Raw genomic sequence first — 12,309 nt, 5'->3', positions numbered from 1 at the left:
GGTCCTTACTCGAGAGAGATCAGTAATAGTATGCTAGTTCCACCTTTCCATTAGCGAGGGTTGTAATAGAATTAGTAAATACAAGGTGCACCAGGTCTAACGATCTCGTCGTTAGCTACGGAATTCAAATCAAGGTCTACTCCCATTTATACTTTCTTTGTAAGCAATAAATATTCATATGAAAGCCTTTTTCAGAATAGTACATAACATTTAAAATTCATAACAAATTAAAGTATATGTAAACTTGAATAAAACTCATGTTAAGATGCTTATTTTCAATATTATATTTAGTAAAGAACTTGTCCCATATGCAAATTTTCAAAGCATTCAATAACTTGTTTTCATCAAAAACATATATAAATATGCAATTTAAGAAATACAAATCATGGGAAGGTTACTACTCACAGTACAATTTTTTGAATACCAAACTTGTCACCTCGAACAATTGGTATGGCCTCCTTTGATTGAATCTATAATCACATTATACCAATCTTGCGTTAATTATCTTATTTTAGGCTAATTCATGATAAAATTAGAATAATTCTCTAGTGACGTTTATAGATCTGATGAATAGTATTTTTCATCGATATTTCAATCTCTTCATTATTGTATTCATTAATGACATTTTGATTTATTTAAAGAGTGAGGCATATCATGCTAATCACCTCCGTATGGTGTTGCAGACCTTAAAGGAACAATAATTGTATGCCAAGTTCTCCAAAGGTGAGTTTTTATTGAACAGGGTGACTTTCTTGGGTCATATTATCTCTGGTGAAGGGACCATGGTGGATCCGCAGAAGGTTGCTGTGGTGAAGAGGTGGCCTAAAGCTATGACTCCATCTAACATTCAAAGCTTCTTGGGTTTAGCCGGGTATTACAGGCGATTTGTGAAAAGTTTTTTGTCGATAGCTGCTTCTTTGACTAAGTTAACTCAAAAGAAGATCAATTTTTCTTGGTCAGATGCTTGTGAAGGGAGTTTTGAAAAGTTAAAGGATAAGTTAACTTTGGCTCCAATTTTGACTTTATTGGAAGGCAATGATGGGTTTGTGGTTTATTGCGATGCATCTTGAGTAGGGCTTGGTTGTGTATTGATGCAGCATAGGAAGGTGATTGCCTATGCTTTCAGGAAGTTGAAAATACATAAGTGGAATTATCCTACTCATGATTTGGAGCTGTTGGCGATTATGTTTTTTTTTTTGAAATATGACGGCATTATTTGTATGGTGTTTACGTGGATAACTTTTCTTATCACAAGAGTCTACAGTACGTGTTCACTCAAAATGAGTTTAATCTCAGGCAGAGGAGATGGCTTGAGCTTTCCAAGGATTATGATATAAGTCTTCCCTATCACCTAGGTAAGGATAATGTGGTTGCTGATGATTTTAACAGGTTACCCATAGGGAGTTTGTCTCATGTGGAGGAAGGAAAGCAAGAACCGGTGAAGGATATTCACCATTTGAATAATCTTGAAGTTTGCCTTTTGAACTTAAAGAATGGTGGAGTAGAGGTACAAGAAGTGGTTTGATCATCTCTTGGTGTGGATATTAAGGAGAAGCAAGTGCTAGATTCCATCTTGATAAAAATTAAGAGTGGTGTTTGTAGGAAAAAGGTAGTGGCATTCGTGAGATTAGTGGTGATGGTATTTTATGGTACCAAGTGAGGTTGTGTGTTCCTGATGTTGACGGATTGCAACAAAGGGTTTTGGCTAAGGTTCATGAATCGCACTATGTTGTTCATCCCATCTCGACTAAGATGTATCATGATATCAAGGAGATCTATTAGTGGAATGGTATGAAGAAGGATATGGCTGATTTTGTGGCCAAGTGTATGGTGAGTCAACAGGTTAAGGTTAGCACATGAGGACATAAGGGTTGTATCAAGAAATTGATTTGCCTAAGTAGAAGTGGGAAGTGATAATTATGGACTTCTTTATTGGTCTTCCTCAATCTCGAAGTCAATATGATTCGATTTGGGTCATTGTGGATAGGATGACTCGCACACTTTTTGCCAGTGCAAACTACCTTTTCAGTGGAGAATTATGCAAAGTTGTATCTTCAAGAGGTTGTGAATCTGCATGGGGTACTAGTTTCAATTATTTTTTATCGTGACACACAGTTTATGTCTAACTTCTTGTGATTTTTTCAGAGAGGGTTGGGGACCAATGTGAGTTTGAGTACTGTTTTTCATCTGTAGACGAATAGGAAGACAGAGAGAACTATTTAGACATTGGAGGATATGCTTCGAGTCTGTGCAATTGATTATGGTGGCAATTGGGTTGAGCATCTACCTTTGGTAGAGTTTGCTTACAACAATAGCTATCATTCTAGTATTGGTATGGCCCCTTTTGAGGCATTATATGGTATGAGGTGTAGATCACCTATTGGTTGGTTTGAGCTTGGTGAGGCGAATATGTTTGGTCCGGACTTGGTTTACCAGGCTATGAAGAAGGTGAAGGTGATTCGGGATAGGCTTAAGGCTGCCCAAAGTCACCAAAAGTCCTATATAGATGTTAGGCATAGAGATTTGGAGTTTGAGGTTGGGGATAAGGTTTCTTCAAGGTATCTCCCATGAAGGGAGTTGTGCGGTTTGGCAAGAACAGAAAGCTCAATCCTCGATATGTGGGTCCTTATAAGATTTTGTGGAAAGTTGGTAATGTTGCTTATAAGTTGGAGTTGCCTTCTAGATTAATCTTGGTTCATCCGGTCTTTCATGTTTCCATGTTAAAGATGTTCATTGGTAATCCTTCTTCGGTTGTTACTTTGGAAAAATTGGGTCTCGCTGATTCTTTATCTTATAAAGAACTCCTGGTTGAGATCTTGGATAGGCAGGTTAGTTGGTTGCGGACCAAGGATGTGGCTTTGGTTAAGGTTCTGTGGCAGAACGATAAGATGGAAGAAGCTACATAGGAAGTGGAAGAGGACATAAAGTCCAACTATCCGCATTTGTTGTTTGCTCATGGGATTCGTGCGAAATGTATGTGTCTTCAACACATCTTTATTTTCTAAGTTTGTAAAAGGAAAGATTTATATCTTTGCCTCTTTGTTTTCAAACTTTGTTAGAGATTGGGAATATGTTTGATAACATAATACAAATGACTCTAGAGTGAGGTTACCCCTACCTTATCCATCATTCGGGGATGAATGTTCCTAGTGTCGGAGACTGAAAACCCTAATTTCTGGTCCTTAGAAAATTTCCTAAAATTTTGATCTCTGGATCCAATACAACTCATGGGTACAAGCCGTATGTTGGGGTACGGATGGTATGGTTCGGTCGTATACTGACCAGTGTTAGTTGGTGGGTGGATTTTGGTTACTGGAATGGATACGACTTAGGGGTACGAGTCTTATTGGTGGTTACGTATTATTTGTTTCCTTAACTTAATCTTAGACTTAATTATTTAGGTTGGATCTAAGTACGAGTGGCTCATTATGAGTCGTAAGCCAGGGTACAAATCATACCAAGGACTCGTATGGTAAGTAGTGTCAAATCCTCCTGGTATTTTAGTCTGCCAGGGATACGGGTCATGGATACAGATCGTATGCTGTGGTTACAACTTGGTTAGATGAATCGTATACTAGACAGTGTTTGATCCAAGGGTTAAGGCCAGGATATGAGTGGTGGATACCGATCGTATTGGGAGGGTACGACTCGTGAGAGTCAGTTGTATTCCTGTGATGGGATTTCGGTGCAACTTAAGTAGGGGTATTTTGGATATTTCCCTACTTATCCTAATAGGGTCGACAACTTATAACCTACTTGAGATGTTATTTACCCTATTATTCTATTCATTAACACTTAGGAAATTTTCCTAAACACTTCATTATTCTCTCAAGATCTTTTGGGCAAAGGGATCTAGGGTTTCAACTAAGGGATATTTGGGCTAGTCTTGGTGATTTATTTTCGTCATCATCTTGGTTTAAGGCATGTTCTCTTCCCTCATTATTAATTTTACTTAAAGGCATGGTTTATAGAATGTTTTCATGGTTTTACTTTTACATGGTTTTGGCTTTCAACTATGATTTGGGGGTTTTGATGTTAAATGATTGGTTATGGTTTCTCATGGTTTTAATTATGATTTTATAAACATTAATGGTGATTTTGGATAATTGGATTGCATGGGAATGGTTTAATGGTAATTGGAATTGGTTTTGGTCATATATGCTCCTAATGTGTTTGATAAAATGTTTATAAAGATATGTTCATTGCATTGACTTCTTTTAATGGAACCTTTGCACGCTTTAAACAATATAAAGGAATTATACATGTTTTAAATGGTTTGGAAAGGCTAAAGGCTAATTGGTTATGCTTGTAGGGAACATGGAAGTCTCTCAAGTGATTTAATATGGTAAATGGAAAGGCACTTGAAAGTCCCCTTAAACTTATAAATGGTTGGCTATGGATGATACTTGCAAGTAAGGGTTGGTATGATGATATCAATATCAATGCCTTTGGTTAATAAATGGATAATAGTTTGGTTATTTTGAAATTATTTATAATTGAGCAATAATGGCGGGATGTATATCAAAGCCATGAAAGATGGAGGTCCCGGGGGGGCCGAAACTGAAAACTCATATTTGTTGATATAAGGTTAGTCTTGGTAACCGTGTGCATGGTGTCACACTTTATTTTGGGGATGTACTATTCATCCAATGGGATACTTCCCAAGTAGTGTGGCTACACGCACTGGGGCCCTTTCAGCAGGGGATCTGAACCCATATAACCTGTGGGTGATTTATGACAGCAAAGCTTTACAGCTCAGGTAAATATTTTAAAAGCATGGTAAACCCGGTCTCTTTTCCCTACATGGTGTTTTATATATATATATATATATATATATATATATATATATATGTTTGGTTGTGTGCATATGAATGGTTTTACTTGGTTTTATTAATGACATTATTTTAACCTTGCCCTGAGATCATGCTATGGATCACTCACTAACCCCGTCTACTGGCGGCTGTATACCAACTCTATGCAGGAACTAACTGTTCTACTCTTCCTATATAGTGATAGACTCGGGGACAACATTTGGATTGAAGTTGTGAGCTTCCATCCTTTTGGAAGGCTCAATTTTATGTTATGGATATTTCTAAACATTTTGGTTTTATTTTGGATATTGGTTTTCGCTATGGTTGGGGGCATGTCCCAACCGAATTTTATTACTCTTCTGGTTAGAGGCTTTGTGGTACTTCTATAGGTTAGAATGGGTGGAATCGGTATAGGTATTAGCCTTGGCATTAGAATAGGCTGGGAGGCTGGCATTATCAGACATAATTTCTCACTGTTCAGTTATGTTACATTTTTGGATTAATTATATTATGTTTTGGAACGTCTTTGGTTATGGCCTTATTTATGGCCCTTGTTTGGTATGGTATGGTATGGTTGGATCATTGGTATGAGATGGGTGGACTCGGTTGGGTTGGTCACGGTTGTTATCTATTCTCTGAGTCTTTATATGAGCTGTTAAACTATTTTGTTTCATGCTTGGAATTCAGCCTTCTCAGGGCAGGAGGCTGGAGGTTGGGTTGGGAATGGGGGGTGGTCTCCGGTCCTGGTCAGACTTGGGATGCCCATTACGACAAAGCCCCAAGTTGTGTCATGTCAGTTACACTGGACCCATATAGCCCGTGGGTGGTTAAGGACGGTAAAGCTACAAATACCCAGGTTAATGGTTTTAAATACATGCTAAATTCAGTTTTCTTTCTTGGCATGGTTATATATATTTATGTATGGTTTGTATGCATATGGATGGTTTACTTGGTTTTGTTGAATGTCATTATTTTATCCTATTCCTGAGTTGATGCTAGCGTTCACCTACTAACCCATCTTCGGGGGTTGTATCCTCACGCGATGCAAGAACCAATTGTTCTACTCCTCCTGCTTAGCGATTGAACTTCGGGATCAGCTATTGAATTAAAGTGGTGAGCTTTCTTCTTTTCGGAAGGCTCCATTTCATGGATGTTATTTCATACTTTGGTTTATTTATGGATATTGGTTTTGTCTATGGTTGGGGGCATGTACCAATCAGATTTTGGTATTCTTTTGGTTAGAGGCTTTTGTGGAACTACTATAGTTTGGTATGGGCGAGATCGGTATTGGTGTCAGCATTGGTATTGGGGTTGATAACGTAGGACTAAATTGCTCACTGTTCCATCCTCTTTTATTTTGGGACTATATATAATTATTATGAAACTTATATGGTTATGGTTTGGTTGGTATTGGTTATCAGTTGGGCATTGGATGGTTGGACTCGTTTGGGTGGTCACAGATATAGACCTATCCCAGAATCTTGGATTATGTAATAACGCTATTTTGTTATATGTTCAGAATTCATCTGACTTAGGATGTGCGTAGGTCGGTTGGGTTCGGTAACGTGGGTAGTCTCCAATCCTGGTTGGACTTGGGATGCCCATTATGAAAAGGTCTTGGTTCGGGTCATGTCACATTCAGACCCCGTTCACTAGTCACAGTTACCTGACAAAGTGCACAACTCCAATCCATTTTACCATTTTTTTTCAACAGTGAGTGATGAATTTTTATTTTTGAAAACACTTTTATTTTTGCTGCTCATTCATAATCTCATTTTTTATGTCAATTTAATTGTCCAGATTCGCTATAATTTTTTTGTACCTAGTGTTTCTTCTTTAATAAGGTATGAGATGAGATAGTCTTTAGCTCCCCTTTCTCAAACTTCATTTCACCCTTAAAACCAGTTCAATCATTATTGAATCTCTACACTTCCATTCAATCTTGATCCCTTCTCCATGCTTGACGCATAAACATGAGCAAAACTATTATTAAATTGTAACAGGGTATCGACAACCTTCTTGGTCCCTCAGACTTATAAGTTCGTACCTATCAAACTTAATTGTAAAATGCATGATCTTGTTTGAAGAATCAATGCCTAATCGGTAAAAAATAACAATCAAAAAATCATTGTACTTTATGTATGTTGTCACGAAACCTGATTAGTAATGCCTCTCACATATGAAGTGAATCTATCTGCAACACCTTATTCTTCCTACCCCATCAGTCAGTGACAGATACAAAACAATGTTTTATCTTCAGTTCCCATCATGAAGTAGTGTACAAAACTACGAAGGCTCGAAGGATAACCATCTCCAAAACCTTTTTTTTTCTTTTGGGAAGGGTAACAACAATCTCAAAAACTAAAAACCTGATGGAGAAACAAAAAATCTAAAGGGAGTTATATGAATGTTGTAAAATAATAACCCATAAGAACTGTATTGAGTTTTTCCAATAGATTTACCATCTGTTGCAATAGATGGGTCTTCTGTTGGAAGAACTCAATTCAGCAGCAGCAAGTTTTTAGTTCTTCCAATAGATGACCAATCCGTTGCAATAGATTACTCATCTGTGGAAGAACTCAATAAAAAATGTTTAGTAATAAAAAATGGTTATTGAAAAGGTGAAACATCATGACTTTTCGATTATATTTAATAAAGAAAAATGGCTCGTAAATAAATAATAAGGAAAAAAATGATAAACACAATTTTTTAGCTATTTAATTATAATAATTGTAAATATTAAAAAGGTGAAAAGTCATAACTTTTCATCTTTTTTGTATTAAAATTTGTTTTTTAAATTCAAATAATCAAAAAGTCACCAGTTTGATTTAATCGAACAGTCGTGATTTTTTTCCAACACATTCAATACTCTACAAATAGGTCTTTATTACTCGTCTCCTCTACTTTATTTATTTCTAGCATCTTATCTTGCATAAAAACATCATTACATCTTCAACCACTTTTCTTTCAAAAGCAAATTTCTTTTTCGTCCATTGAGGTATGCTTTATTTTCTTATTCTAACATGAAAATTGTTACTCCCTCTGTTTCAAAAAGAATGATCTAGTTTGACTTGACATGGAGTTTAAGAAAATAAATAAGACTTTCGAATGTTGTGGTATTAATTAAATATATGTCAAATGTACCAAAATGCCCTTTAATCTCGTGGTCTTAAACATTCCATGTGGAAAGTTAAAATTAAAAAGTTGCTACAAGAGGAAAGGGGTCATTCTTTTTTAAATGGACTAAAAAGGAAAGTAGGTCATTCTTTTTGAAATGGAGGTAGTAACATGTTAAGGTATGTTTTTTTTGTTAAACTACCAGTTGTTAGTATATGTTGTATTATATTTGGACTTTTTTCTCTTCTTTAGTGTTTTTCATTTTTCGTTCACGCATGTTCTAAATATGGCTGATCCGATTTGGGACTACTGATTCTGCTTGACACCGTGCGAAAACTTAAAAGGCTGATTCATGAACTCCAGTGGGAGTTGGGCACCACGAGAGTAAGGGTGCTTCATAAGATTCGAAGGCTGAGGGGCCTGCTGCTGCCTAATGGATTTTCGATTGACAATAATAATTTATTTTATTTTATTTTTATCAAATTTACCTAACCTAATGTTGTAATATTTTGTATGAAATGTATTATATAATCTATGTTTGACTTTATTTCTTATTTAATTTTCATTTTGTCTATTTTTTTCTTAAGATGTTGAGGGGCATAGGTTTGAGCATTTGGGAATGGAAAGAATTAATTACTACGAGAAATTTGGTTGAGTCTATCACATAAACAATCTCAAAAGAAATCTATTTGATGGGTTTTTCAATGACAATTTATTGACTTAAAACAAAATTACAGGAAATCTAATTGAATTAGCAAGGGTTTTGAGTTCTTCCAACAGATGGACCATCTTTTGCAATAAACTAGTCATCTATTGGAAGAACACAATCCAGTAGTAAGGGTATTGAGTTCTTCCAATAGATGACCCATTTGTTGCAATAAATTGGCCATCTGTTGGATGAACACAATCCAGTGGAACTATATTGTGTTCCTCCAGCAGATGGACCATCTGTTGCAACAGCTAGGTCATCTTTTACAACAGATGGGTAATCAAAATATTTTTATATTCTGTTGTATTTATTTAATTTCCTGTTACCTTTTTTTATTGATGCACAAATTAATTGTTGGATCATAAACAAAAATATATTTTATATAGTATACATTCCCAACAATGAGTTAAAATTATCAAAGTCATAACTAAACTAAACAACAACACAAGACTACTATATACTATTACAACGATCATGGTGCATTACGATCCGAGCATGAAGTTCTTTTGTGGCCAACTTTCTTACATATGGAGCACTTATTTTTTCTTGATGAAAATAATTCTATGACTCCACACCACCTCTTTTACGGTCTTCTTTCCGTTTTGATACTGCTTGAGTCAATATATGGAGGAGGTATTAATCTTCAAAAGCTCTGTAGAAACAACCCAAGAATCTTAAGGAGACACCAGATTAATATTTCACAATATGCCATTATATACCTTTCCATCGAATAACATGGAGACAAGTACTCATAAATTTGAGTTCTATATTGTGCACCATATTGGACTCGAAGCGCTGCCATAGCACGTGGACAATTTATTTTGTCCAAGTCAAAAACTCTACTGTATAAGATCTTTTTTGAAGATCGACCATGACAATATCATCATGACCGTTGATACTGAACTTGTAATTTGCTATTTGATGAGTCAATAAATTATTCCCCAAACTGACGTACTTTGATATTTTTTTTCATTTTTGGAACAAGTCTGTTTCTTGAGTTCATGAACTCCATAGGCTTTTCGTGAAATAATTTGGCATGACTATTGTTTATTTCATCAAACAACACCACAATGAAAAATTATCTTTCAATGCCAAATATTGAATTCACTGATTCAACCATGTTTGACATCATAATATTACATCTATACAAAAAATACATTTAGTACGACATACAATATTACAACAAACTCAAACAATACATTAAATTTATAATAATGTACCTATTTCTTAGACAAAATGCCCGACTCTATCTCTCAAAATCGATATGTTCGAGATGTATTGTCTTGGATACCATATCTCTTATTTGATTGAAATGGTCAAAAATCTCAGTTCCATCATATTCTTTAGTTGCTTTATAAAAATGAGACACGATCATTGTGTTGTGATAGGTGTTTTAAATATTTTCTCTAAGATGCCTAATGCAACAACCAAAGTGAGTTGAAGGGTATAAACTTTAATGACGAATCTGTCAGAACTCAAGTATTTTACAGCCCTTAACCACCACTTGCAGTCCGAATGAGCACATATAATACATATGCTGCAAATTAATCACCTTCTTTAGTCTAAATTTTTTTTAGGCAAGTAATATACAAAGAAGTGACTAGTTCATCCTTATTTTTGAATATCATTCCCTTGTAAAAACCAGTTTCGTCATCTTGAAGATTTCCCGACTGTGTTCATTGAGAAGAACTGCCCACAATATTGCTCGCTATAACGAACGTCTCCTTCACTTCATCTTTACTCTCATCATCATCTAGAATATTCATGTCCAAATCATTTAATTTATCATCAAACATATCTTGTTGTTCTTCTTCTATATTTTGATTCTCATTCTCTATAGGTTTTTCAACCACATACATCCTTACCACTGGCCTAGCTAAATCACTCAAATAAGACGCAACTGAACCTGAACGGTTATCTTTAAAGGTAGTACCCTCTGATTTTCAAAGGAGCTGTGCATGTAGCTAATGACAAGTTCTTTCAGTTGATAATTTAGTCCACAATAGCTGATGATTAAGTTCACAAAATCGTCATACAAAACATCACTTTGGACTGTCATCGCTATCGTCTCTAATATTTCACCCACCTTCCAATGCCAAATATATCGATTGTTCTTCTCGATCCATTCACCGTGACAATCCACCCCTATTGTTATTGATCCCTCCATTAGTCATACCTAAGAACATTAGCTAAAAAAGTTAATAATGATATTATAATAAAACTAATAATGATTGTATAGCATATAATACAACATAAAAAATTATATACACTACACTATCATTATCAATATTGCAACAGATGAGACATCTATTGAATTAAGCGTCAAATTTTTCCCAAAATAGTAACATGAATCCCAACAAATGAGTCAACTATTGCTACAAATAACTTACATATTGGGATTCATGTTACAATACTATAGATACTGAAGTTGATTCCAACAGATAAGTTATCTATTGGAACAGGTGACTCATTTGTTTCAATAAATTATTCATTTATTGCAACAGATGACTCACCTGTTGAAATAGATGTTACAATACTATAGAATCTGAAGCTGATTCCAACTGATGAGTAATCTTTTGCAATATGTGAGTAATATTTTGCAATAGATTATCCATCTATTGTAAGAGATGACTCACCTGTTGGGATTCATGTTACAGTATTATAGAATCTGAAGTTGATTCCAATAGATGAGTCATCTGTTGTAACATATTACTAACTCGTTGTAATAAATTACTTACCTATTGCAATCAATGACTTATTTGTTGGAATTAACTTCAGGTTCTGTTGCAATAGGTGAGTCATATGTTGCAACAGATGAATCGTCTGTTGCAACAAATGACTTATCTGTTGGATTCATGTTACAGAACTATAGAACCTATAACATGAATCCAACGGATGAGTCTTCCGTTGCAACAGAAGACTCATCTGTTTGATTCATATTCAGGTTCTATACATTGTTGAAAAAAACAGAAGACTCATCAGTTGGATTCATGTTCAGGTCCTATCCATTGTTGAAAAACAACAGTAACAGTGTACCCAGATGAGAAATTCAACTAAAAAAAATCATAATTTTACTTATCAAAATCACCTATCAAGTAATGCCTAAGTGATATACGAACAAAATTTGACCTAAAAATGTGGTCAAGTAGCAACAGTAACGGTAACAACAACAACAATAATCAACAAAAAGAAGATGATGATAATAATGAAAACGAAGAGATGATAATGAAGAAGAAGATGATAATAAAGAAGAAGATGATGAATAAAGTAGCGAAGAGAGAGAAAACAACAATAAATACAAAGAGAGAAAATAATAATAAATGCGAAGAGAGAGAAGCACATGTTTTCTTCCCTCATTTTCTAGTTATATTAGGGTTTACATTGAATCAAAGTATAAATTTTAAAACTTGTGTGCTATTCTCAAACTTTCTTAATCAATAATTAAATAATTATTACCTATACTTAATTATTAAAACTTGAGTCATCTCCACTTTATTTAAAAAAATTTTAGTCACCTATAATTCAAAACCCCAAAAGTCAATAGCGCACATTTTGTCTTTTTAAGGTAGATAGACAAATATGGCAAGCAATTCAATTTTGTGCAACATATTAGAGGTTAAAATGACATTTCAACTTTATACAATATGGTAGGAATCAAAATGGAATTTCAAC

Source organism: Capsicum annuum, chromosome 4 (assembly GCF_002878395.1).
Source record: "Capsicum annuum cultivar UCD-10X-F1 chromosome 4, UCD10Xv1.1, whole genome shotgun sequence".
Lineage (NCBI taxonomy): Eukaryota > Viridiplantae > Streptophyta > Magnoliopsida > Solanales > Solanaceae > Capsicum > Capsicum annuum.
This window is presented reverse-complemented; position numbering follows the sequence as displayed.